We start from the raw sequence: 24,835 nt of genomic DNA, 5'->3' as shown, positions 1-24,835 counted from the left end.
AGGGCAGTGTGCGTAAAACAGAGCAACATCCTTTTAGAAATGAGAAGTGAAGGGGAAGGGGGGGAAAACCCTGCTGTATCTTCTGATCCATTCTGCTTCCTGATGGGCTGATCTGACTGGAGCTGTTCCTTGCCCTTTTGCAGTCTCGCTGCAAGAATTTATGAGCGTTGCTCTCAACATATATATTCTTGCTCAGAATCTATATCTAATCTGAAAATAAATCACTATATATTTTATTAAACCACCAAGTGCTTTTCTTTTAGCAACAAAACAATTGAATTGGGGGATGGCTTGTTTTATTTTAACCTCCAATTGCTTAGCAACCCCCATTCCTGCCTTTGTAAAGACTCCCAGGAATCATGCAGCCTCAAGGAATGCTTCTGTTGTGAACTTGCCAACATAAGTTTATTAGGGTGGATAAACACAGTTGTTTGAAATATATAGATAGGCGAGATCCGAACGTGTTTGCGTTGCTGTTGTGGGCAGCCATTGTGGCAGCTTTCCAGCCATGAGTTCAGCTGAGCTTCACCGTAAGTGCTAGAAGCTATTTACCCAATTCCTGTGCACTGCTACAGTCGGTTGTGTAACTCTACTATTTGTAGGCAGAAATGTAGCGCAGTCAGGCTGAAATTTGTAGTTTTCAATCCATCACATGTTGCTTGCTGGAGAGGAGAAATTATAGATGTAACAGATTCTTTACCTCTAATTCTCTAAGGCAGAGCTGTAGCCTTTTGTTCCAGTTCCATTGAGGGCAAATATTTTCAGCAGCTATCAGGATTTTGTACTTTGGAATGTGAAGTTCTCAGTAGTGGAAGCAGGTAGATGACAAAGTCCAAAAGCTGAAGCTTTAGAATAATATTTTAATGTCCACTTCAGTACCCCAGAATGTCAGCTGCAAACCTGAAAAGCAGAAAGGAAGTAAATCTTGTCACAGTGAATGTTCAGGATGAAGTTGATTACTGGGGTCCAGGTTTCTATGTCTTATCAGCTATATTAGGAATATGAAGATATTGCCTACTATGTACTATCTTTATATGTTATATATATCTGGCATCACATGGCCGAAGGAGGCAGGGTGGACCTTGATGAAGCTACCGTCTCATATCTATGAGAAATGTATGTCCATATAGTACAGGACCAAAATATTGTTATGCTTAAGCTTGCAGTGCTATGTTTTGTGCATACTGTGGAAATGTAAATATAACAAATACTAGCTATGGGCAGGCATTCTGTTCTGTCTGTATATGACAGCTAGTAATCTTGTTTTGTTTTGGTGGTGGGTGTTACTGATATACCCCTGAACCAACTCTGGCCAACACTTATCAGAGCTGTTCTGAAATAAGTGGAAAGGAGGGATTTGTTTCTCTTCCTCATTTTCCAGCCTCTGGTTATTGTGTAAACTCTCCTCAGGTATTACAGCAGGTCATATGGCTCTCTGCCCTGCATTTCTTGCTTGTTGTGAGAAAACTAATTTGAGGTCACGATGGAACTTGGTGATGCTGCCAAGCAACAAATAGCAGCAGACAGCAGCCCAGAGACCTGTCCATCTCTGCTCTCAAAAGCGCTGAAATACCTACTGAACATCAGGGTTGCCACCTGTCCCTAGCCTCAAAGGACAGGAGAAATGTTAACAGCTCTTTCCCCTTGTCATGCAGTATGAGTCTGCAGAAATATCAATCTTAGGATCACTGCTGACATTATTGTTTACTTGAGTGTGGCTGCTTTTGAAAAGAAAATGAGTACAGGTGAGCCAATCTCATTTTGTCAGAGGGCTTACATTGGGAACTTTGAGATTCAGACCAAGCAAGCCTTGTGATCATCCTGAGACTGTTTGTGTTCAGGCCTCGGAACTGACTATAAGGGCACCTAACATCAGCCCCTGTGACAGGCAGACAATAATTAGGCCTTATGTATATCTTGGGACTCAGCTATACAGCTGCAAATAAAACATTTTAAGTGTGTTTTAAGTGCAATATACAATGTGACACTACATGATGATGGTGAGCCTTATGGAAAATTCAAAGTATTTTTTAAAAATGCTTTTAAAAAAAGCATTTTCAGAACGGTTTTTATATGTGTGTAGATTCCATCTTGGTTAGCAGAACAGGTCTTCCTGTTTGCTATAGTTACAGAGAGGGCTCTTGTCTAATGTCCAGCTCCTCCTCACTTTTTTTTGCACTCACCCTGGCCTGGATATCACTGATTTCAGACCTAGTCATTATTCTACACTTAATTTAAGTCCAATTCTTGCACAATCACTATGATTAAAACATTCAAGCTCTTGTTGCAGCAGCAGAACACTTGCAAGTGTTTCTGTTTTCTTTCTTTATTCAGCCAGTTTTCTCCCATGAGGAAATGAATTGGACTGCTTCAGCTGCTTTAGTACTGTGGGCCGAGCAGTGGTCTTTGTTAAGCAGTATACTGTCCAAAATATGCATGCTAATGAATTATTTCAGAGTAATGGTTAACCCTCCCCAGGTTCCTTCTCTTCTCTGTTCCCCTTGAAACGAAACCTCTAGAGCTTGAATATACACATCATGTAGTCTGCCCTCAATTAAACTGAATATGCCTGTTGGTGCTTCAATGTGTTACACTGGATATAAATGACCAGAAACCAGGCTGTGTTTAAATTAATAACTTCTATATGGCAATGTGCTGTCACTTATCTGCTAGAGGCAGTTACAGCACATTGCCAGGATTTCAGAGTTAACCATTCAGAGCTTCAGTGGAGGGAAATCTATTCTCCTTCTAAGTATGTAAATGTTTACTGAAAAGGAAGCCATTTGTAGTATGACTTGGGTCTGTGTGATTGACATATTTTAACCTTATATGCTCATAACAGAGAATATAATTAAATATTAATGTAAGTGAGGGTTTTTTGGGGGGTGGGGCAGGTGATTCCAGGTGGGGCAGGAGGAACTTCAGGGAATGGAGCAGGAGGGGAAGGTGCATGTTAAACTTCAAATGACAATTATTAATATTGGAACCATATGCCTTTTGTTCGCCATATCCTCTGGTCACCCAGATGATTACTGCATTGCAATCATAAAGAACAAATTATGCAAAACTGAGCAAATATAATTAATATGCCTATTTTTTATTGAAGAAGTTGATGTTTTCTTTCTTTCTTTCTTTCTTTCTTTCTTTCTTTCTTTCTTTCTTGTTGTCCAGGGCTATTGATACCCTTTAGTGCATTTATTTGACAAAGTGATAAGGGCAGGTCGGTTCTATTTGCAGCTCAGTTGCAGGTTTGCTTGATAATCTTGGGCAAGTCACTGCATAGCTGTCTCTTGATGTGTCCTCCCTATTAGACATCTTGCCTGCTTCTGTCTGTGATGTGTTATCATCTGGAAAGTACGGGGTAATCTCTAGTGAGAATGGTGACATTTAATATGTGGAGGCTTTATTTTTTAAATGGGGGTTGCACTGATGGCCTTTCAAGCCATGCTAGCAATTATCATTCAATAAAATGCTTTGAGATCAGTCGCAGAAAAGTTTTAACTAAGAATTCTTTTTAGTTACAACAGTAATTCTAAACACAGAGACAAGTCTTTATATGATACCAGATTTCTCATACGTATATATTTGAGACAGGATTTGCTTTTAAGTCAGGCTTGGTCAAAGCAGGTAACGATGATGCCTTGAAACCAATGAGGTTTGTCCCTGAGGAGTGTAGGATTGATGTTGTGATTGCCCTTCGCTCCACCTACCAATCCTGCAAATGTCAAGGTTGTATAGTACCCTTTCTGACTCTTTTGGGTGGCCTTCCATACATCTCTTGAAAACTATCGAATGTCACTTGTTGTCATTATTTGTTTTCTGCTTCCACAGGTCAGCAAAAAAGAAAAGAAAAAATCTACACCACTCAAACGCAGCGAGTTTGCCCTTCTTCACCCACCCTCCACCCTCCAGACACAAAGCTCTTACGTACTAGGAATTCACTCATACAGACGTTCTACACAGTTTCTTCAGTTAGGGCTACTATTTAGGATGGGCTTAATAGGGTTTGGCGTAACTGAAAATTCCATATCAAGTAATGCCTATATATTGGGAGATTCTGAGACTGTATGGGCTTAAAGTATAGTCCCAGCTCCTATAGCACTCAATGTGGATTTCCTCCAAGATAAGTATGCTAGGAATTTGCTGCCATGTGAAGATGAGTTACGGTACTTAGAACTTGTTTTTGATCCCACATGGGCAAGGAAAATCTGTTTGGTGTGGTTTGAGGGAGTGGGTGGGGAAGAGCTTCCTGTATTAAACTTAGCTTCTTCCTGCTAAACATGCGTCTCAGCTGAGAAGCATGTTGTTGCAAGGGGAAAAGCAATTGGAATAAATGGGAAGTTTACTCCCATCGCTTGTAATAGACACGTCATATCTTCTAGTATCATCTTTTGGGGTGTCAGTTGGCTGAAAGGTGCCTATTGTAATGAAGCAAAGAGGGGTGATAATGGGATTGGGGAATAACTAGTGGTCTGTTTTCTGGGCCTCACAAATACCAGGACTTTGTCCTGAATGACCTTGTTTTTATTCTGCTTTTTGCTTCCTGTGTATCTTCTGGTGGATGACTTCACATTCTCTGTTTGGTTATGAAGTTTTTGATTCTTCTTACCAAAGGACCTTTGAGAAGGCCAGATGAAAAACTTCTAAGAGCTGCATGCAATTAGCAGAAGCAAATTGTAAACAGTTCTTTCATCCTTCGCAGAATATAGGACAAAGATAGGTTTGCCTTTTGCCTAAGGGCACTGCAGCAGTACATTTTTCATTACTTGTTACTACAGTTCATGTCTGGCAGGACACTATGTTATGTTATGTGGGAGACAGGAACCATTGCTATGACTTTTTTAAAAAATAAACATTATCTTTTTAAACCTAAGAGGCATCTTTCACTCCAAACTAGAGTCGCCTTTACTTGGAGAGTGATGATATGTGGATGCTCACTAGTCATACTCATGAAGAAGAAAATCAATCAGTAGCAGACAAGGTGATGCTCTCACTTCTTCTGGAGATAGTTGGATTCCAACCCCTTCACTATTTAATTGTTCTATTAAACAAACTCAGTGGTGTTTAAGTCCCTAACTTGTCCTGAGATCCTGGCTTGAGCTGAACAGACTGACTTATTTAAGTTATTTTCGTGGTGTTCTTACTAAGTTGTAGAACTTGGATAGTTTATGTTAGGTGTTGGAAAGCAGAAGGCTGCTTGGCCTGAAAATGAACTCAGCCAAAGGGAGCCCCAGTCTTCAAGCATTGATTCAGGGTTAAAAAAAAAATGCCGGAAGGATACTGATTCCCCCTGCCAGCTGGCATTGTCCTCGCATTTAAAGAATCTCATTTCAGACTGGCTTGCATGGGGCAGCCTCTGAGCCCAGAATGGAGCAGCTGGCTGACTTTGAAGGTACAGCCTGTACCTTCAAAAGAAAGGTAGCCTATGTCAGGGAGAGGCAAACGGGAAAAGATGAAAGGACAGAAACCAGCAGTTATAGAGAGCCTAAAGAGATTATCAGCAGCTTGTCGTCTGAAAGTGGGTCTGACGTAGAGGGGGAGGAGGATGAGCCCGGCACAAGTCATTCGGTACACAGAGGAAGTAAGGGGAGGAGTTTTCGCAGACTTGCATGTTGGATGCGGAAAAGGAAGAAGAAAGATTAGAGGCAGCAACTGCGCACAAGGGGAAGGACGCAAATTGAAATGCTGGAGATGTACGTTTGAACTTTGTCAAATAAATCAAATTGTTTGGAACTGGCAGAGAGCCCGGAGTCTTATCTATGGCCAGCTGGACAGCATTATGCCTCTGACAGCCTATTCCAGTCTCGCCCATAGAGGACCAGCCTGCAGCCTGGGGTGAACCACCTTTGAATGAGGAATTGTGTGGGCTAGCAGTTCTGCCAGCTCATGTGATCCCCACCTTCAAAGGACTTCAGGGGGTAGGCTGATCACCCTCATTCTGCACACAGAAACTGAGCAGCAATATTTGCTTTACACAGGCAGCTGTGCTTGGTTTCTCACGACACCCCTAAATATACACATAACACTGGGCAACAATTTTTTTACTTTTTGAATGTTGTCTAGATTTCTACAACTGATTTAGGGTATTTTTGCACTGCTGAATCAGGAAATGGCATCCGTTTTTCTCCATCAGGTCAGGTTTACTGTAAACTGAATGGTGGGCATTGATAAAGGTAAGTACACGTAAATTGCATGTTGCTTCACCATTTTTCAAACTTCAGGGCTTGAACTTCCGTTTCTTGGAACTCCTGGAATGCTCAGTGGCAGGGAGTTCTCTCTTCACAGTCCAACAGTAGTCAGCCATCATGACTGCATCCCAGCGACCCTGATACCTGGTCTCCATCTCTTTCATGTCCTGATGGAATCTCTCCCTCTGCTCGTCACTCATTGAACCCAGGTTCTCAGGAAACCGGTCTAGATGTGAAAATAGGTAGTGCATCTTGACACTCATGTTGCAGCCCAGGTTTCTGAAAGCAGTCAGCATGTTGTTGACAAGTTCTGCATAGTTACTGGCCTTATTGTTGCCAAGAAAGTTCTTCACTACCAGAACAAATGCCTTCCACGCTTCCAGTTCCACTTCGTTCATTGAGTTTCCAAACTCTGGATCTCTGATGAGCTGACGGATCTGAGGACCATCAAAGATGCCAGCTTTCAACTTCTCCATGGTCAATCCTGGAAAAGCCTGGCACAAGTAAGTGAAGCAGTCACCATCCTTGTCCAGAGCCTTGGTGAACTGCTTGATTAAGCCGAGCTTGATGTGCAGCGCTGGGAAGAGTATTCTGTCTCTGTCCACCAGAGGGTCGTTGATGACGTTCCTTTCTTTGCACAAGGCACCAATTCCTCCCTCACAGGCCAGTCCTTCTTCGTGTAATGCTGAGCATGGTCCCTACTATCCCACATGCACAGAAAACATGGGTACTTGGTGAAGCCAGACTGTTGTCCCAACAAAAAGTTCACCATCTTCAGGTCAACACAAATAAACCACTTATGCTGATCATAACCAATTTTCTCCAACACATACTTCACCGCTTCATAGTTCTCCTTCAGTGTAGTCGAGTGAGCCAGGGGTATAGAGGCAAACTGGTTGCCGTTGTGTAGCAGAACACATTTCAGTCATCGCTTGCTGCTGTCAATGAACAGTCTCCAATCTTTGGGTTCGTACTGTGGCACTCCAAGCTTGAGCAGAAGCTGCGCAATATCTGCACAGTACACCAAGTCCTTCTCTTCCGAGAAAAAACTGAGGTACTCTTGATGCCTGTTGCGGAATAAGCTGATGTGAGCACTGTCAGAGAGGAGGTTTTTTTCCTTCAATCTGGATGCCAACAGTTCGGCAGAGTCCTTTGACAAGCTGAGGTCGCGAACTAGATCATTCAACTCCTTTTGGGAAAATGGATGTGGAGCATCATCTTCAAGAACCACTTCTTCTTCTTCATGTCCTTCAACACTGGAGGCATCTTCGTCACTAATGTCAGGAAGTTCTCCGAAGATAGGCACTGGAATTTTATCACACTGAGCTACAGGACGACGTGCTGATTGAAGATCAGGATTAACTTAGTTTTGATCCCCCAACTTTATGCTTTGCCACACCAATTTATGGAAGATTTCGAGGTTTTATGACTTCAAACTGATCCCTTTTCGACATAATCACCCAGAACTATCGGACCTGAATATTTCTTGTCATTAAAATAATCATTTCCAATCAAAAAAATTATTCGACATGGCATTTTACCCCCACCAACTTCTTCTAAAATGCTCCACACAAGCGTACATGTGAACAAAAACGTAAAAAAAGACATGTGGCCATAGCTCAAAAACTTGACCTGATTGAGCAAAACCGATGTGATTTTTGGATTCAGCGCATCAGATTCGTCCTAAATCAACTGAAAAAACGCAGACAACAAATTTGTTGTTGACCAGCGTGATAGTACCGTATTTTTCGCCCCATAGGACACACTTTTCCCCCTCCAAAAATGAAGGGGAAATGTGTGTGCGTCCTATGGGGCGAATGCAGGCTTTCGCTGAAGCCTGGAGAGCGAGAGGGGTCGGTGCACACCGACCCCTCTCACTCTCCAGGCTTCACGCAGATCTCCGTAAGCCGGGCTCCCACAGCTTGCGGAGAGTTGCCTGCATGCCGAAGGCTGGGCGCGCTGAGCTCAGCGCGCCCAGACTTCGCGCAGCTCTCCGCAAGGCGCGGGGGCCCTGCGCTGGGCTCCCGTGGCTTGCGGAGAGTTGCTTGTTCTGGGGGCTAGGGTCGGGGGAAGCTCGGGCTTCCCTCGCCCCAGCCCCACACCTGGGGGGAAATAATTTTTTTCCCTTTATTTCCCCCCCAAAAAACTAGGTGCGCCTTATGGGACGGTGCGTCCTATAGGGCAAAAAATATGGTACTTCATAGGAGGAGTTCATAGGAGAATGTTGTCTCATGATGTATAGATGTGGAGTAAGTTCCTTGCCCAAGGGCATCCACGAAATAAAAGCTAAACCAGGAAGGATAATGCACTTTGTAGTTTTTGGCCTAGATCCAAAGTAGAGATATGTGTGCTCAGGCGAGAACCATGTGTGCTTGCTATTTTCTTCACAGAAACCCAGTTCCCAAAAGACAAACTGCTAATCAGTGAAAAGGGGCTTGTCTCTTTATCATAGGTAACGGCTGTTATAAAAAATTGCAAGCAAATTCTGTCTACATGTGTCACTCACTGTGGTAAATATATTTGGATCTAACCTATTCAGCTCTCTCGCTGCTGTCTAGCAATCATCTTCAGTTGATTATCAAGAACCCAACATAAGCGGGTTGGGATTAAATGTAATGAAAAAGCAAAGTAAATTATTATATATTGCTAAATTACACAATTTCCTGGTTATTTCCACATCTCCTGCACCTGCAATATCAGGTACAAGTCCACCCCTTATTTTTATTTTTACTTTTACTTAAAGGATAATTTAACTCTAGCTATGAGTTTACTCCTATCTTACTTTGTCGAGGAGAGTTTGCCAGGCTCGGATTGTATTTGTCAATAAGAGACTCCAGCCAAGATATAGAAGCAAAACAGCAGCCAGTAGGCCTGATCTGTATTGTTGCAACAAGACTTCATTCCACAACTATAAGTTTCCCAGAGTTACCCATAACAACCCTGGAAAAAAACATCATGCACTTGTCATAAACATGTCATAAATTGGGAGTGGTCTTTGGTAGAAAACTGAGCACCAGGCCTGCCCTGTCAATCAAATAACCTCTACATTCCTGACTTTTAGGTGACACAAAGGTAAGTATTTGCATTTTCCTGTTCTCCCAGCCGAGTTAAGCATACCACTTTGTCTTGACTGTGACCCCAATCCACTGAGGTTTGGTATGCATTATTTTTGAAATGGTTTCCAGTCTGGCACTCAGGGTCAGGATGCCAAGAATTATCACCCAGGAAGTGGGGTCTCATACTTCAGGGACAACGTAACAAAATTGGTTTCAATTGCTTGCTCTCACTTTCCCTTATTCCCAGCAGGGTTTCTTTGCAAACTTAACTGAGCAGGGTTTGCAGAAGCTGACTTGGATGGCTGTAGTACCCGTGTTTCTCTTGTTAGGACGCTCTGTTTTGTAACTCTCCAGGCATATCTTTTTCCGATTGGCTGGGGTTGCAGTAGCTGTCAAAATAGAGGGTTCTGATTGGTCACTTGTTTGACTGTTACTTAAATGGTGGCTGTGGATTGGCTGGGTGCCTTGTGAATGGAGAAGTCAGAGTTTGGCATGGAAAGCGGTCTGCCCTTATCTATGGGCACACTTTCAACATAAAAGGAAAGGGAACAGTGGGGCAGTACGATGGCATGAAGGGGTAGAGGCACACCAGCAGGGAGTGTGAATGGGGCTATTGAGGCAGAGTGGTCCTGATTATCATAAGAGTACTCCCCTCCTTCTTTTCTATATTTCCAGTAACACCTTGCTAATTAGAGCACCATGTTCCATAGATAACATAATTCATTTACACTCTAACCTCTTTGGGACAGGCCTACTTTTCTGCTATATGATAATACAGTCAGTTTTGTACTACATACAATTTTAATTCAGTGCTTAGGTAACTATAATAGGAACAGAGTTACAGCTGAAATAATATTTTGGGGAAAATTTATCTGGCGGACTGAGTTCTGAGAGCATCAAAGAGAAACCAGGGTTCCCATTTTTCTGTATCTTGCAGAGAGCCCCAGTACTTTTGAAAGTTGTGAGATAGAAAGGCAACAGACAGCTTTCCTTATCACTGTATCCTCAGGCTGGGACACTCTGGCAGGACACAGGAGCCCAGCAGAAACTACAAAAAGTGACAACCCCACACCAGAAGAGCGACTTCCTTTTTTAAAAAAAATAAATATGATATTTATTAAAAGTTTAAAGATTACAGAAAAAATAAAAAAGACAACAATAAAAAAGAAAAAGAAAACATAAAAAGCAATTCAACAATACAACAAAAAGAAACAACAAAAGAAGAAGAAAAAGAACGCACATCCAATATTCCATATCTTTACCTTTCCTTTACTTGTTTCATCGACCTCCTCACACCTCCCTTTTTTTGTATTCTAGTTCAATTCACTATTTCAGCAAATTCTTTCCATCTTTCTCAATTTTTGTTCTATAATTTATCTTAACGGTCTAACCTTATTTTTTTTCATTTTGGCCCGTTATCAATCAGCTTTTACTTAATTCTTTGTTACATTTCTACTAAAACCATATAGCTTCATTCCAGCATCCTTCTAACACTCATTAATTTTACAATGTTTCTGTAAATATACTTTAAATTTTTTCCAATCTTCTTCCACCGACTCTTCTCCCTGATCTCAAATTCTGCCAGTCATTTCCGCCAGTTCCATGTAGTCCATCAACTTCATCTGCCATTCTTCCCTGGTGGGTAGATCTTGTGTCTTCCAGTGCGTTGCGATAAGTATTCTTGCTGCTGTTGTAGCATACATAAAGAAAGTTCTATCCTTCTTTGGCACCAATTGGCCGACCATGCCCAGGAGAAAGGCCTCTGGTTTCTTCAGGAAGGTATATTTAAATACCTTTTTCATTTCATTATAGATCATCTCCCAGAAAGCCTTAATCTTTGGGCATGTCCACCAAAGGTGAAAGAATGTACCTTCAGTTTCATTACATTTATAATCGGGCAAATGGTAGATTTTTGCAAGCTTGACTGATGTTATGTACCACCTATAAATCATTTTCATTAAATTCTCTTTTAGGGCATTACATGCCGTAAACTTCATACCAGTGGTCCATAACTGTTCCCAGTCAGCCATCATAATATTATGTCCAACATCTTGTGCCCATTTAATCATAACAGATTTCACCGTTTCATCTTGAGTATTCCATTTCAACAGCAAGTTATACATTCTTGACAAATTCTTAACTTTAGGGTCTAACAATTCTGTTTCCAATTTTGATTTTTCCACCTGGAAGCCTAATTTTTTGTCCAAGTTATATGCCTCCATTATTTGATAATAATGGAGCCAATCTCATACTCTGTTTTTTAATTTTTCAAAGCTCTGTAGTTTTAATCTATCACCTTCTTGTTCCAAAATTTCCCAATACTTCGGCCATTTGGCCTCCATATTGAGTTTTTTCTGAGACTTTGCTTCCATTGGTGACAACCATCTTGGGGTTTTATTTTCCAACAAATCCTGCCAGACAAATCTAGAGATATCTCTCTGCCACTTCTTGAAACAGTCCATTTTGTCCAAAATTTGCAATGTTTGAAACAAAAACAGCATTCTTGGCAATACATTCATTTTTATCACAGCAATTCGGCCTAACAACGATAGCTTCAAATTTGACCATATTTCTGCATCTTTTTTCACTTCAGTCCAACATTTTTCATAATTATCCTTAAATAAATTCACATTCTTAGCAGTCATGTTAACCCCTAAATATTTCACTTTCTTAACCAGTGTCAGTCCTGTCTCCTTCTGAAACTTCTTTGTGCCTTGTCCATATTTGTAGACACAACGCCATTCATATCTCCCATCAAAATCATATTGTAATCCATATAGTCCATCAGAGTCTCATGTAACTTCTTAAAGAATTCCGATTTTCCTTCATTTGGTGCGTAAATACCTATTATCAGAAATTTTTCTCCTTGCATTTGAATTTCAATTGCTACAAATCTTCCTTGATCATTTTTAAATATAAATTTTGGTGATAGACTCTCCTTTGCATAGAGGACCACTCCTCTTTTTTTTACTTTATCTGATGAGATAAATTCTTGACCTAATCTTTTATTATTCAATAACTTCCTGTGTAACCTTGTCACATGTGTTTCTTGTAGACAAATCAAGTCCAAATGCTCTTTTTTCAATAAATGAAATACTCTCCGCCTTTTTTCAGGGCTGTTCAGTCCACAGAAGAGCGACTTCCTACTTAGTCATGGAAGGATCTGTCAGTTTAGATTGTTTTACTTTCCATTTTTTCCAGTCTTAAATTCAGTTCTTCACAATTCTTGCAATAGTTGTGTTTCTTTTTTTAAAAAATCATCTTGAAAATTCTTCAGCATTTTCATGTAAATTTCTCTTAACAAACACATTTTTGTGTGTAGTTTTGACTAATTACACATTTTGGTGAGTCCTCTTCTTTGCATATTTCTGTAGGGCACCTTGTTGGAGCAGCGTAAATGGGCTTCCTGGTGCCTGTAGGTGTCTGGAGTCAAAAGGCAGGTATCAGGAAGTTTTTTTGAGAATTATCCATACACACCTTTTCTGTTTGCTTGTTCTCCATGTGCAATGGGTCTTTGGTTTTGGGACACTTTGTACAAGCAAAGTTCTTACTTGTGTTTCTAGAGGAATAACCACATTAGTCTTTCGCAGCAAAGTCAAAAGAGAGCCTTGGGGAACCTTAAAGACCAATATATGCAAAGCACCGTGTTCAAGTAAGAAATATTCATTTTATAAAATCATTGTTACTATATAATAATTATAAATATGTCCCCATTGCTTTTTATTATATATCTTTTCTTGTTCCGAAAATAGTATGAGGCAAGGTGGTTTTCTGCCGCTAACAGATTGTCAGTTATTGCTCCACTTCCTGTCCTTTCCCCTCACACATTAAACCTAATTTAATTATTTAAAGTATTTATAATTTCCCCTAACCTGAAGGTCTCAGGGCAGGTAACTACACAGTCCAAATGAAGAATGAAATAACGACATTTTAACAGTGTCTAAAAATGTAGAATTCAGTTAGAAATAAAATTATTATCAGCAACAAAAATTCACATGCCCAGTACATCTCATCCTTCTCCCAAAAGATGAGCAAAGAAGTATGTCTTCACCTGCCTGTGAAATGACACCAGCGTCATAATGAGACATAGCTCCGTGGTGAGGTTGTTCAAAGGCACGGAGGCCCCCTCAGAAAGGGGCCACCCATAGGCTCTTGCCATTTATCTGGACAAATGATTATTAACATCTCCCTCCTGCTCCACGAGTGGCGCTGTGGGTTAAACCACAGAGCCTAGGACTTGCTGATCAGAAAGTCGGCGGTTCAAATCCCTGCGACGGGGTGAGCTCCCGTTGCTCGGTCCCAGCTCCTGCCAACCTAGCAGTTCAAAAGCACGTCAAAGTGCAAGTAGATAAATAGGAACCGCTCCGGCAGGAAGGTAAATGGCGTTTCCGTGCGCTGCTCTGGTTCGCCAGAAGCAGCTTAGTCATGCTGGCCACATGACCCGGAAGCTGTACGCCGGCTCCTTCGGCCAGTAAAGCGAGATGAGCACCGCAACTCCAGAGTCGGTCATGACTGGACCTAATGGTCAGGGGTCCATTTACCTTTGCCTTTACCTGTTCCGCAATCAATGCTTGCTCTTTTGTTATCTGAGTTCATTGCTTTTGGAACAACAAAATTAAGCCCATACTTCTGAGAGCAGGAAGTGTATATGCATATGAATTACACTAAGTTTTGTTGTAACACATGACAGGGAAAGAGTGGGCAAACAACCAGGTTGCAGCCACAGAAATGAAACAGAGGCGCTCTCATTATCAGCCCATCTTGTCACTGGTGGCAGACTCTGCATTTTTAACTAGAGTTTGCATAAAATGTATATACAAGGCACTCTCCAGATATGACACACGCTTCCCCCCAAAAAATTCGTGTCCCAGCAGAGACTAATAAATTTCACATTGTTATTTTGAATTGGGTCAGCAGAAACTTCAAAATATTCTGCAGATCGTTTGATACAGGTTACTTAACAAGGGAGATAAACTAGCACTTGAACACAATTGTAGGAAGAAATGGATTTGCAAAGCCTGAGGCTGTCTCCAGCACGGTAGAATCCATTCTGATATGTGCTCTTCAAAGCTTTATATATTTTGCCAGCCTTAGCATTTTTAATCATTTCACTGGTTACACTATCAAAGCATTTTTTTAAAAAATGAGCAAAATATTTGGAACATTTTATCACAACTATTTACCCTGTTCGTATTTTGCACTTTAAATTGAAGGTCCAAACTATCAGCATTTGTGTACTTTCAATGGTCTGTTATACAGCTCCCAAGAGGTTAAAATAAAATGCAGTTTTCCGTTGTTTTTCAGTTTTAAGGTTTTGTTTTTTAAAATTAGCCTTGAAACCAAGAACTGAAAATTCCTGGCTCTGACTGCTGAGCATTCTCACAAGGATACATTAAAGAGTAGATAAGTCAAAGTGTTAATGGTGCCCAAAGGGAAACATGGCTAACTAGAAGAGACTTGTAGATAACAACCCTTCAGTCTTTTTCTTTTTTTTTAACCTAGTAGAATCCTTGCTCACAAAGAAACACCCTGTACATCACAAATTCAGCAAAAATGGATCTCTTACTGCATATCTCTGCAGTAATAATAATAATTTATTATTTGTACCCCATCCATCTGGCTGGGTTTCCCAAGCCACTCTGGGCGGCGTCCAACAAAAGATTAAAAATACATTAAAGTGATACTTCCAACCCCTTATAGAACAAACCAGGTTGGATAATTTACCATTTTTAACTTTTTTTATTTTCTATATGACCGGCTACACTTCTCCCATACCTTCCAACATCCTGTTGATCAAAATCAAGCGTCTTTTGGTCCAGCACTAAAAAAAGTGTGGCTTTTGATCCAGCACTCAAAAAATGAGCGTCTTTTCATCTGGTTCTCTGGCACCAGCCTGCTGACTCACGCCAGAGTGCTGGACTAAAAAATGGGACAATCCAGGATTGAATCAGAGACTGGATGGCTTCTGTGATTTTGGAATGTCTCGCTGAAATTGGGCCTGTTGAGAGGCATGTACTCCCATGCTTTCTGCATTTTTGGTTCACAAAAGTGGACCCAAATGTTTTTCCACCAAGAAAATTCAACTTTGCGTTGGGGGATCGGAGTGATAGGATGGTCCATAATTAACATTGCAACTTGACCTGGGGAACCACTGCTTTGTAGATGTGAGGGTGGGAATTTGGTGAGGGAAAGTATCCAGTTAAGTGATTGTCAGCGTGTGCAAGATGGGTTTTTCCCCCCAGATTTGTATACCATTTTCCATGGCTTTTAATAGTACAAAATGTGGTGCTGGCATTCAGCATAGACTGCTTGTTTTAAAGATTCTGTCAACAGCTCTTGGTGTTTAATAATGTCTCACGCAATGTGTGTCACCATTGTGTTTTACTTTAGAACAAGCCTGGGGAACCTTCAACCCTCCAGATGTTGTTGGACTACAACTCCCATAATCTCTTGCCATTCACCATGCTTGTGGTGGTTGATTGGAGTTGGAGTCCCTCAACATCTGGGGGGTCCAGGTTCCCCCAGCCTTGCTTTAGAACTCCCCAAGGATATCCACTTTATTCAATCCTGGGCAAGAAGGACCTTGGCATTATTTGCATTTTAATTGTTTTTGTGTTTTCTTCTAAATTCTAACTGCCCTGGGAAACCTATTGAGGGGAAGTACGCAAATAATGAATCTTGAGGATGGAGGCTCTTGCCAGCATTGGGGTTGAAGCTGTCTGGTTATGACAGGATAGATCAGGGTAGACAGGGATGTGGCCCTCAAGGCCTTTTTAGCAGCCCTCAGCAACATTTGATGCATCCCTGTTGAAACCCTCGCACTGCCTTCCCAAAGCTGTGAGGGTTCTTCCTGCCTCCTCCCCAAAGCCTAAGTTGGCACTTTCCTAACTTTGCGAAGGAGCTTGCAGGCCTCTAGGGCCCTGCCACAGCCTCGTGCCTCCCTCCCAAAGCTGGTTTGAGAAGGCAGGACGAGGGCTGGCAAGGCATCTAATCCCACCCCCGCTCCATGCAACAAGGCAGTGAGCTGCTTGCGGGTTCTGTGTTGAAGTATTCCTGCAGCCTGCTTGCTATGGAAAGTTGGGCTATCCTGGGGTAGATGATAACAGTGCTGAAATGGTTAAGAAAATCATATTGCAGTGGATTACAGGCATCCGCAGAACTGAAGTGCATGCTGCTGCAGAGAAGAAAGCCAGACTGTGGGGTGCTTGAGTTTTATTTTTTTACTCAACTGTAAACTAACTGTTTACGGGCTGAGTAACAAATCACTCTCTCTGCTGAAATGGGTTTGCTATTCCCTGTACTTTTCAGTGCATAGAGGTCTCATTTATTAATATATGTAAAGCACTCTGGGATCCTTGGAGGGAAGCAGGAGAAGAACTGCATCTGAAAAACCTGCTGTGTGCATATGAAATCTGCACTGCGGACCAGAGAGCAGGATCTTGTGCCAAATATGTCTGAACAAATTCATTCCTCTTTGAGTGCACATCATGGTTGCCTGTGAAACATGTGCTGCCCCCTTGAGGTCTCTCATTTCAGTGCACCCTTGGGAGCTTCCAAAAAAAAAATCAAAAGGATAGATGCTTCTTAGACTTCTATTAGTAGGTGGGAAGCAGGGCCACCAAACAACTGCAAATTAGAATCCCCTATCGAATATTCAAATTATGGCTTGTATCCTTTGAACAAGGTTCCCAGAAAGAAATTACATTAATATTTCTTTTTTTCCCTTTTTTTCCTTACAGTCACTTTATTTCTGTTCCACTAAACTTGTTTGAATCCTTGATATGTTAATTGACTTCCCTCTATCTCTTTGCGGCTTCAACACTCCTCATCAGTTATCAATAATCTGTATTCCTTTATTCAAATCAATTTTTCCATTATATCTGTGAAATTAATCTAAGCACAACCAAGTATTATTTTTGGAACCATATTTAGTCAGATAGTTTTTGAAGCAAACGCATTCCTTTTTTACCTTGTCGTCTGAGTGGTTTCTTATTAGTTCTGTCATTTTGGCTAGTTTGAGGTACTCACACAACTTCAATTGCCACTCGTCTTTTGTTGGTATTAGCTCACTTTTCCAGTATTTTGCTATTAATATTCTAGCCGCTGTTGTTGTGTAAAGAAACACTCTTTTATATTCATTTGGGATGCTTATCGTTAAAATGCCTAATAGGAAAGCTTTAGGTTTCTTTAAAAATGTATATTTTTGCATTTTCTTTAGTTATTCATAGATCATGTCCCAATTTTTTTTTATTTGGGGTCATGACCACCACATGTGGAATAAGGTTCCTTCATTTTGTTTACATCTCCAACACTTATTACTGTTATTTTTATTTATTTAGGCTAGTTTGCTTGGGGTCAGGTATAGCACACGGTGAATGTTAAATCTGTTTTCCATAGTTTTTCCCATTTTTCCATCTTGATTGGATAACTAAAATCGTGTGCCCATTTCACCATCACTTCCTTCACCTCCTCGTCCTTAAGGTTCCAATCCAATAGTTATCTATATGTTTTTGATAGTATCTTTTTATTATTTAATAAAAGTTCTTTTTCTAAATTTGATATCTTTGTGTCAAACCCATTTTTTTTGTCTGACTTGAAAATTTCATTTAACTGGTGATCTTGTAGCCAGTTCACACCTACCTGCTTGAGTTCCTCGTATTTTTTAAATTTTCAATTGATTATTTTCTTCTAATATTTCCTTATATGTTGGCCAATTAATGTCCATGTTTTTCTTTTTCACTGCTGTTGCCTCTACCGGTGACAACCAGTAAGGGGTTTTGGGTTCCAGTAATTTTTCATTTCTTTCCCATATTATGAATAAAGATTTCCTAATTGCGCAGTCAGGCGGAGACCCCCCCCCAACCCTGGGCGACACCTGAGTGGAATAATGACTCAAGACAACATGTTATGGGATTAAAATTTGGCCACAACTTTATTAAAGCTTCAGATGTAGGGAGACCTTGGCTTAGGCATTGGGCGTTTATCCTTCCTAGTGCCCAGCCGGGGATCTGGGGGACATCAGGGTTATCCAGAATGTGTGGGGATTGGGCTGGCTCTGGAGAATGTCTGTTCAAGCAGAGAACCAGCCCCCTCATTTTGCCACCATTGCAGGGGAGAGCAATGACAAACTATTGGTGTATGGCCAATGCCTCCCCTCAAAACAAGCCCTTTAAGGGGGAACCCTGGGATCGCCACCGCAGGGGTGGCATGGGTCACCGCTTCACACACACACACACACCCCAATTTAGGGAAGATAGACTAAAGGATTCTGCCCAAGACCTGAAACTGCCAAAGTTGTGATGTTTTGCTACGGGGAAGGCAAAACCTGCCAATGCAGGAAAATTCCTTTCCAGCCCTTCAACAGTGACCATGATGTAGCAGGGCTCGCATACCTGTGGAGAAGAGGTTATCCTGCAAAAGAAGGCTTAACTGAGGGATGGCAGGGTGGGAGAAGCTCTGAAGCCAACTGAGAACTCGCAGGTAAGTTCTGCCCACTGTTGTGTCGGCAGGGCAGTCCCTCCCCTTACCTGGCCAACTCTCTCCTGGCAACGCCTTCCCAGCTGGGATTGGGTAACTGGCAGAGGTAGGCGGCTACCTTCAGGTATCCAGCCTGGGACGGGGGCCGAATCCAGGCTGTACTGCCGGGAGCCTCATGGGATTGGGGGAGCTGTGCATGACCACACAAAAGGCGCCCCCCCCCCCATTTGATGCAGGGAGCGGTCATTATGTGGTTGAGGAATCCCCTATGGACTTTAACTTTATGATATCCCAGATAACTGTGCCAGCCAAATCTGTTGTCCCAGCCTTCAATGTCTAATATGAGAGTCCTCCCCTTTTGGTTTTTCCCTCTGCAGCCTTTAACATGTGCACATATTACAGACTGAGGATGGGTTCATTTTCCCAGACTTTAACTTAGTTTGAGGAAATACTCCAAGTCATTCAAAGGGGAATTTGCAAAGTGGTTCTCCAGCTAGATTCCTTGTCTGTCCCCAAAGTCAATTTACCATTTCATAGGTCCCAAGAGGTCAGCCTACCTTCATATTTTCCAAATCCCTCATCTCCCAAGGAAAAGACCTGGCACACATTGGATGTCTATAGGGCAGGCGCACGAAAGCTTATACCCAGAACAAACTTAGTTGGTCTCTAAGGTACTACTGGACAATTTTTTAATTTTGAGTGACTAAGCTGGTTGTAGTCACTGAATGTCAAAAGGTAACAAGAAGAAATATTCTTTGTAGCTTCTCTCTTCTTCTTCTTCTTCTTCTTCTTCTTCTTCTTCTTCTTCTTCTTCTTGCATTTACATTACAGGTTCATATTTGCATCAGTAGCAAAAAAAAAAAAAAATCCCAATTTGCGGGTCAGACCCTTCTTTGTGTCCTTTGGCAATATTGAGAGTGGAATGGCAAATGTATTTTGAATGCAGTCCTGCATCTGAATTAACGTAGTTGTATTTGTGGGTGGAAAGTTGTGTGTGAGTCAGAGAGAGAGAGAGATACATCTGTACAAAATAATCCTATTATTTGCGTTTGCAATAACAATAGAATTATTGCAAGTATTGAAGGCTGTGTAGGTCATAAGCATTTTGTTTCATAATCTCATGAAGATGGTGATGATGATGACCTTTCCTTTGTCTGGGTTTTCATGTACCTGTGTCCCGTTCTTATTAAATGTCCTTGTGTTGAAATCTCTTACTAATCTAATCTCCACATGCGGCTGCTATATAATTATCTCATTTTGCAAAATATTGCATCTGTCATCCCCTCTTCCCTCCTCCCCCCTGCTTTCCCTAGAAAGGAAGGTAGAGAGAGAAAGAAAAAGGGAAGCAGAGAGACTGCTGGGAGAAGGAGCAATAATTGCACTTAAGGAACAATTCGTACAATATCAATTTATGCTTCAGCACTGCCAATTGGGTCAGGTAGATTGCCAATTTCCTTATGCTGCACCAAGTTTTCAGCAGGGAACGACACAAAAAGGATCTCCTCGGGAACAGCATCTCAGGATCAGTGCTTTTTGTGCCCGTTATCATTGTGCTGAAATGAAAAGGAAGATGTCGGGGGTGGGGAGGGGTGTTCTTAGCTGAAAGTACATTATTCGATGGTTTGGTATAGGTCTCCAAATATTACAGATTATTATTAACAAAATGATGCCATTTTAATCATTTGTAATACTCAATGTGGTTTATTGTTGTTTTTTGCTGTATAGTAGCAGAGAATGTTCTTCCTTATTTGTTGGAACATCAGGAAGGCATGCACAGCTATTCTGAATTATATCTTGATGTTGGTGATATACAGTTATGCTTACTGCACTTCCCAAGAGGTGATAAGGAGCATAGTGCTTACCAAGGCTTAGTTCCCTTTAGAAGGAGGTTGCTGAAGGTTATTGGTATTGCATTATATTGGTGTTTATTTACAAATACCCAGATTGAGCACTGGTAGAGGCCAAGCTGAAAAGAGTCAATTGATAACAAAAGTTCGCTGTTTCCACATCATCTTCAGGAAGAAAGCCAGCACCCTAAGATACTTACAAAGCTCAAATTGAGCTCCCATCTCTTCCTCTGGGTCTTACTTCAACTGCAGTCTATTGTTCTTTTCGCACGCAAGATACCTTCATTACAAACTTCTTAGCTGGGGGCAGGAGAAATGCCAAAACAACTCTTACTTTCTATAGCAGCCTCAAGCTTTTTCCCAGTCATTCTGGAGCATTTACTTGTGACATCTCAAAGCACCCTATTGTACACAATCCCAAATTTCAATATAACAATTTGCAGGTAGATAACACAAAATGCTGTTTTCTTTTCAACTTTTCAATGTGGCAACAGAGATAGAAGACACATTGACGCCTGGAGATAAAATTGAAGTATTAAAAAAAAATCATATATTCCATTTACTACTATGAATTAAGGTTATGTTGGTCAAGGGCATTTTCTCATCATCTGTGGGGCTGCATTAGTGCAGTATGAATAAAGACTAGGGTTTAAAATGTAAGTACCGGTACTACCTGACTATAGTCCACTCCTGATTTTTTACTACTTATTATGGGAGTAGCTTATTTCTACATTATGTAAAAAATAGGAATTTTGAATCACACAGTCAAGCCACAGTTTAAACAACAACTTCTGTGGTGAAGAAGAAGAAGAAGAAGAAGAAGAAGAAGAAGAAGAAGAAGAAGTAGAGTTAATGGTCATGACCTAGAAAAAGTTAGGTATCTTCAAACGCCATTCAAAACAATGAGATTTGAATTTGTGGCAGCCATGTTATCCTACTGATGGGACACATCCAACTAACTTTTTCTGGCCTGATGCCAACATGTGAAAATGCTTTAATTTCTATCAAGAGACTGCTACTGGACTAGAGGATTGGATCTCTTTTGCAAGTATTCACCCTTTTGAGATGTTTACACACACACACACACACAGTCCCCTGCCTTAAATATACAGTTTAAGCATAACCCATCTTCAAAACTGAAAATATTTTAAGCAGATCCTTGGTTTTATTTTTTAAAAAACAAATAAACTGGCTTTTTAAGAACTGTAACTCTTACCAGAGATCTACTTTCCATTACATATGTTCATTGCTCCTGACTAGATTGTGCCTTTTGTCTTTGAACACATTCCGCTTCTGTGTTCTGGCATGATATGAAAATTTCATCTGCAGTGAGAAATGATAATCAGACAAAACATTCTTAGGCTCTGGAAGATGTCAGTTACATGCCAGGATATTTTCCCACTTATCTTTTAATTCTAAAGCATCTTTGTGTGACAGTTTATAAATTAAAAATGTTTCCTACATGACACTTAGCTTCTGTTTCCTATGCATTTCATATAAAGAATTTTCATGTGTGGAATTCAAGATGAATTATGCAAAACCAGAATATCTGGTTTTATGTTCTCCTGAATACTTTTTTATACATTTTGTGTAGCTAAAATTAGGCACTGTATATGTGCATTAAGAATACAGAAATGTGTTCTTCACTACAGATGTCTGTCAACTCCAAAAACACTGGTAGGAAATTATGCCAGCTTTAACACATTCACAAATAAATGTTTGGCTAAATCGGTATAGGCTGAATTTCAGCTCCAGATCTAATGGATGTTTCTTCATGAAGCCAGATAGCTATCCCACCATCACCAGATATCCTGGCTTCAAACCATTTTTGGCTTTATAAATAAGAAACAGCACCTGAATTTCACCCAGGAACAAATGGCAATCAAGTACATTTTGTGCAAGACTGGTGTAATATAGTCAACAAAGGGCACACCAGAAAGCAATTTGGCTGCTGCATTTTGCACTAGCTGCAGCTTCCAAGCACTCTTCAAGGGCAGCCCATCATAGAGTGCATTGCAGTAATCAAAATGGGAGGTGATTAAGGATCGAATCATAGCAAAAACTGGACAAAGATGCTCCTGGCCACTGCAGTTACCTGACCTTTCAGGAACAATGTTGAGGCATGAAACAGCCCAAAGGTGCAAGCCTGATCCTTCAGAGAGACAGAGAAAGAAAGAGAGAGAGAGAGAGAGAGAGAGAGAGAGAGAACAAGCTGAACCCCAAAACCAGGAATAGCTTGTGTAGTGACCAACAGTACGACTGAGCCTCAGGTTGTTAGCCCACACCACTGCTACCAGACAACAGTTCAAGACTTCAACTCTCTCCTTGAGATACAGTGTGTGGAGCGCATATACATGGGTGTGTGTGCCTGGGTAAATATACACGTGTATATGCCATTCAGGCTTGACTAGTTTTCTTCAAGAAACACTAAAACGTATTCAAAAATATTTTTTCCATGCAATGTGTTTTTTTCTAAAGCTGTATGGAAATCTGCAAGTATGTTATCTGTGATGACTGCTAGGAATGATTAATGCAGGTCCATGTTTCCCATTTGAGAAAAATAAGATGGATTATATATATACAGTAAATATAGCTGATTCTTTAGCAGTAATCTCAGTTTCTGTATGGCTAAGGGAATACTCTGTAAAAATTCACATTGGCAATGTGGTACTGTGTTGAGGGTGTACACATTTGATGTCTCATGAATATAGGGAGAACATCTGTTTGACTGATCTCTGTATCCTATTTCTGTGCCCATTCCCTATTGCCTGCAGGGGTTTCTCAATGATACTTAATCTCTTTTTAAAGAACATATGGGCTGAGAAATGGAGCATTTTGGCAGCTTTGCAATCTTTTTGTATAATCTGTTGCTGAGAAACAGAATTCTTCCCATTTTCCTTTTCCTGCAGCTTCTTCCAGTATCACCATTAAAAGGTTCTAAACTAGATGGAGAAGTTCCGTGTTCGCTAATACTCAGGATGAATAGCTTTTATTTGCCTATACAGTGGTACCTCAGGTTACAGACGCTTCAGGTTACGGACACTTCAGGTTACAGACTCCGCTAACCTAGAAATATTACCTCGGGTTAAGAACTTTGCTTCAGGATGAGAACAGAAATTGCACGGTGGCAGCAGGAGGCCCCATTAGCTAAATTGGTGCTTCAGGTTAAGAACAGTTTCAGGTTAAGAACAGACCTCCGGAACAAATTAAGTTCTTGACCCGAGGTACCACTGTAACTGCTAAACAGCATGGCTAGTATGATTCTAGAATAGATAACACACATTATTCTTAGGTGCCAGAACTGCACAGCAAAGGTGTCTTGGAAGGAAGGACATCAGAAATGAATGTTTGGTGGAAATGGAGATGGAAACAGGAGAGGACTGTGGTACTTCCAAAGGACTTTGCAGATCTCTTAACACGAATTGTGCTATGATGGAGCAATGGCCAGGTACAGCTTCTCAGGGTTCAGCCCTTCTCAAACCAGAAGTCTAGTCAGCTGAGGAGGAAGTGGAGCAGGTCCCTTTACCCCCAACTGACCTTCACATTCTCATTAACCCTGATGGGTCATGCACATCCCTGTACCAAAACTAAAGGTAGTACACACCAACTGCCTAGTTTTCTGGGCAGGTCTCAAACTCTGCTTCCTCTCCTCCAGTGCCAGGGGAGCAGAGGAGATAGTAAGCCAGGCAGGAATTTCAGAGTCCCTGCTGAAGTGCCCAAATAACTATATGTCTACACACAGTCCTCTTTTTTTTTTTCTTTAAAAATGTTTAGAGGTACTCTCATTTTGACTCAAGAAAATCACCATTTTATAGTTCAAATCGGAAAAAATAAATACAGTAAATGGACAAAAGTACAAATATTCCCAAAAGGGGTATGTATACCCCTGCGTCCCCCCAGGAAAAAAAAGCACTGGTTACCCATAAAACCATATGTGTGAGGAGGAGAAAATGCATGGACAAAGCCACTCATCTTAGGACCAGACAAATTTATGGATGATAAGGCTATCAGTGGCTACTAGCCATGATGGGTATGCTCTGTCTCCATGGGCAGAGACAGCAGTGCTTCTGAATATGAGGGATCTGGTTGACCACTGTGAAAGCAGCATGCTGGACTCAATGGTCCATTGCCCTGAGCCAGCAGGCTGTTCTTATGTCCCACATTGCTGAAATAGCTGCTGTTTCCCAGCCTCTGTGCTTCTGAGTGCCAATTGCTGGGAATCACAAGTGGGGGAAATGTTGTGCTCAGGTCCGGCTTGCTGGCATCT

General features: G+C 41.2%; 1 protein-coding gene across 4 annotated transcripts in view; it reads left to right on the top strand.

The window, feature by feature from the left end:
• Positions 1-24,835, top strand: part of CACNA2D2 (calcium voltage-gated channel auxiliary subunit alpha2delta 2) — a 529,531-nt gene that overhangs the window by 174,495 nt on the left and 330,201 nt on the right. The gene's annotated exons all lie outside the window — the stretch shown is intronic.

This window comes from Podarcis pityusensis (genome assembly GCF_964106645.2).
Source record: "Podarcis pityusensis genome assembly, chromosome: 2".
NCBI classification, from domain to species: domain Eukaryota; kingdom Metazoa; phylum Chordata; class Lepidosauria; order Squamata; family Lacertidae; genus Podarcis; species Podarcis pityusensis.
The sequence above is the reverse complement of the archived record's forward strand: the minus strand, read 5'-3'. Positions and strand labels throughout refer to the sequence as shown.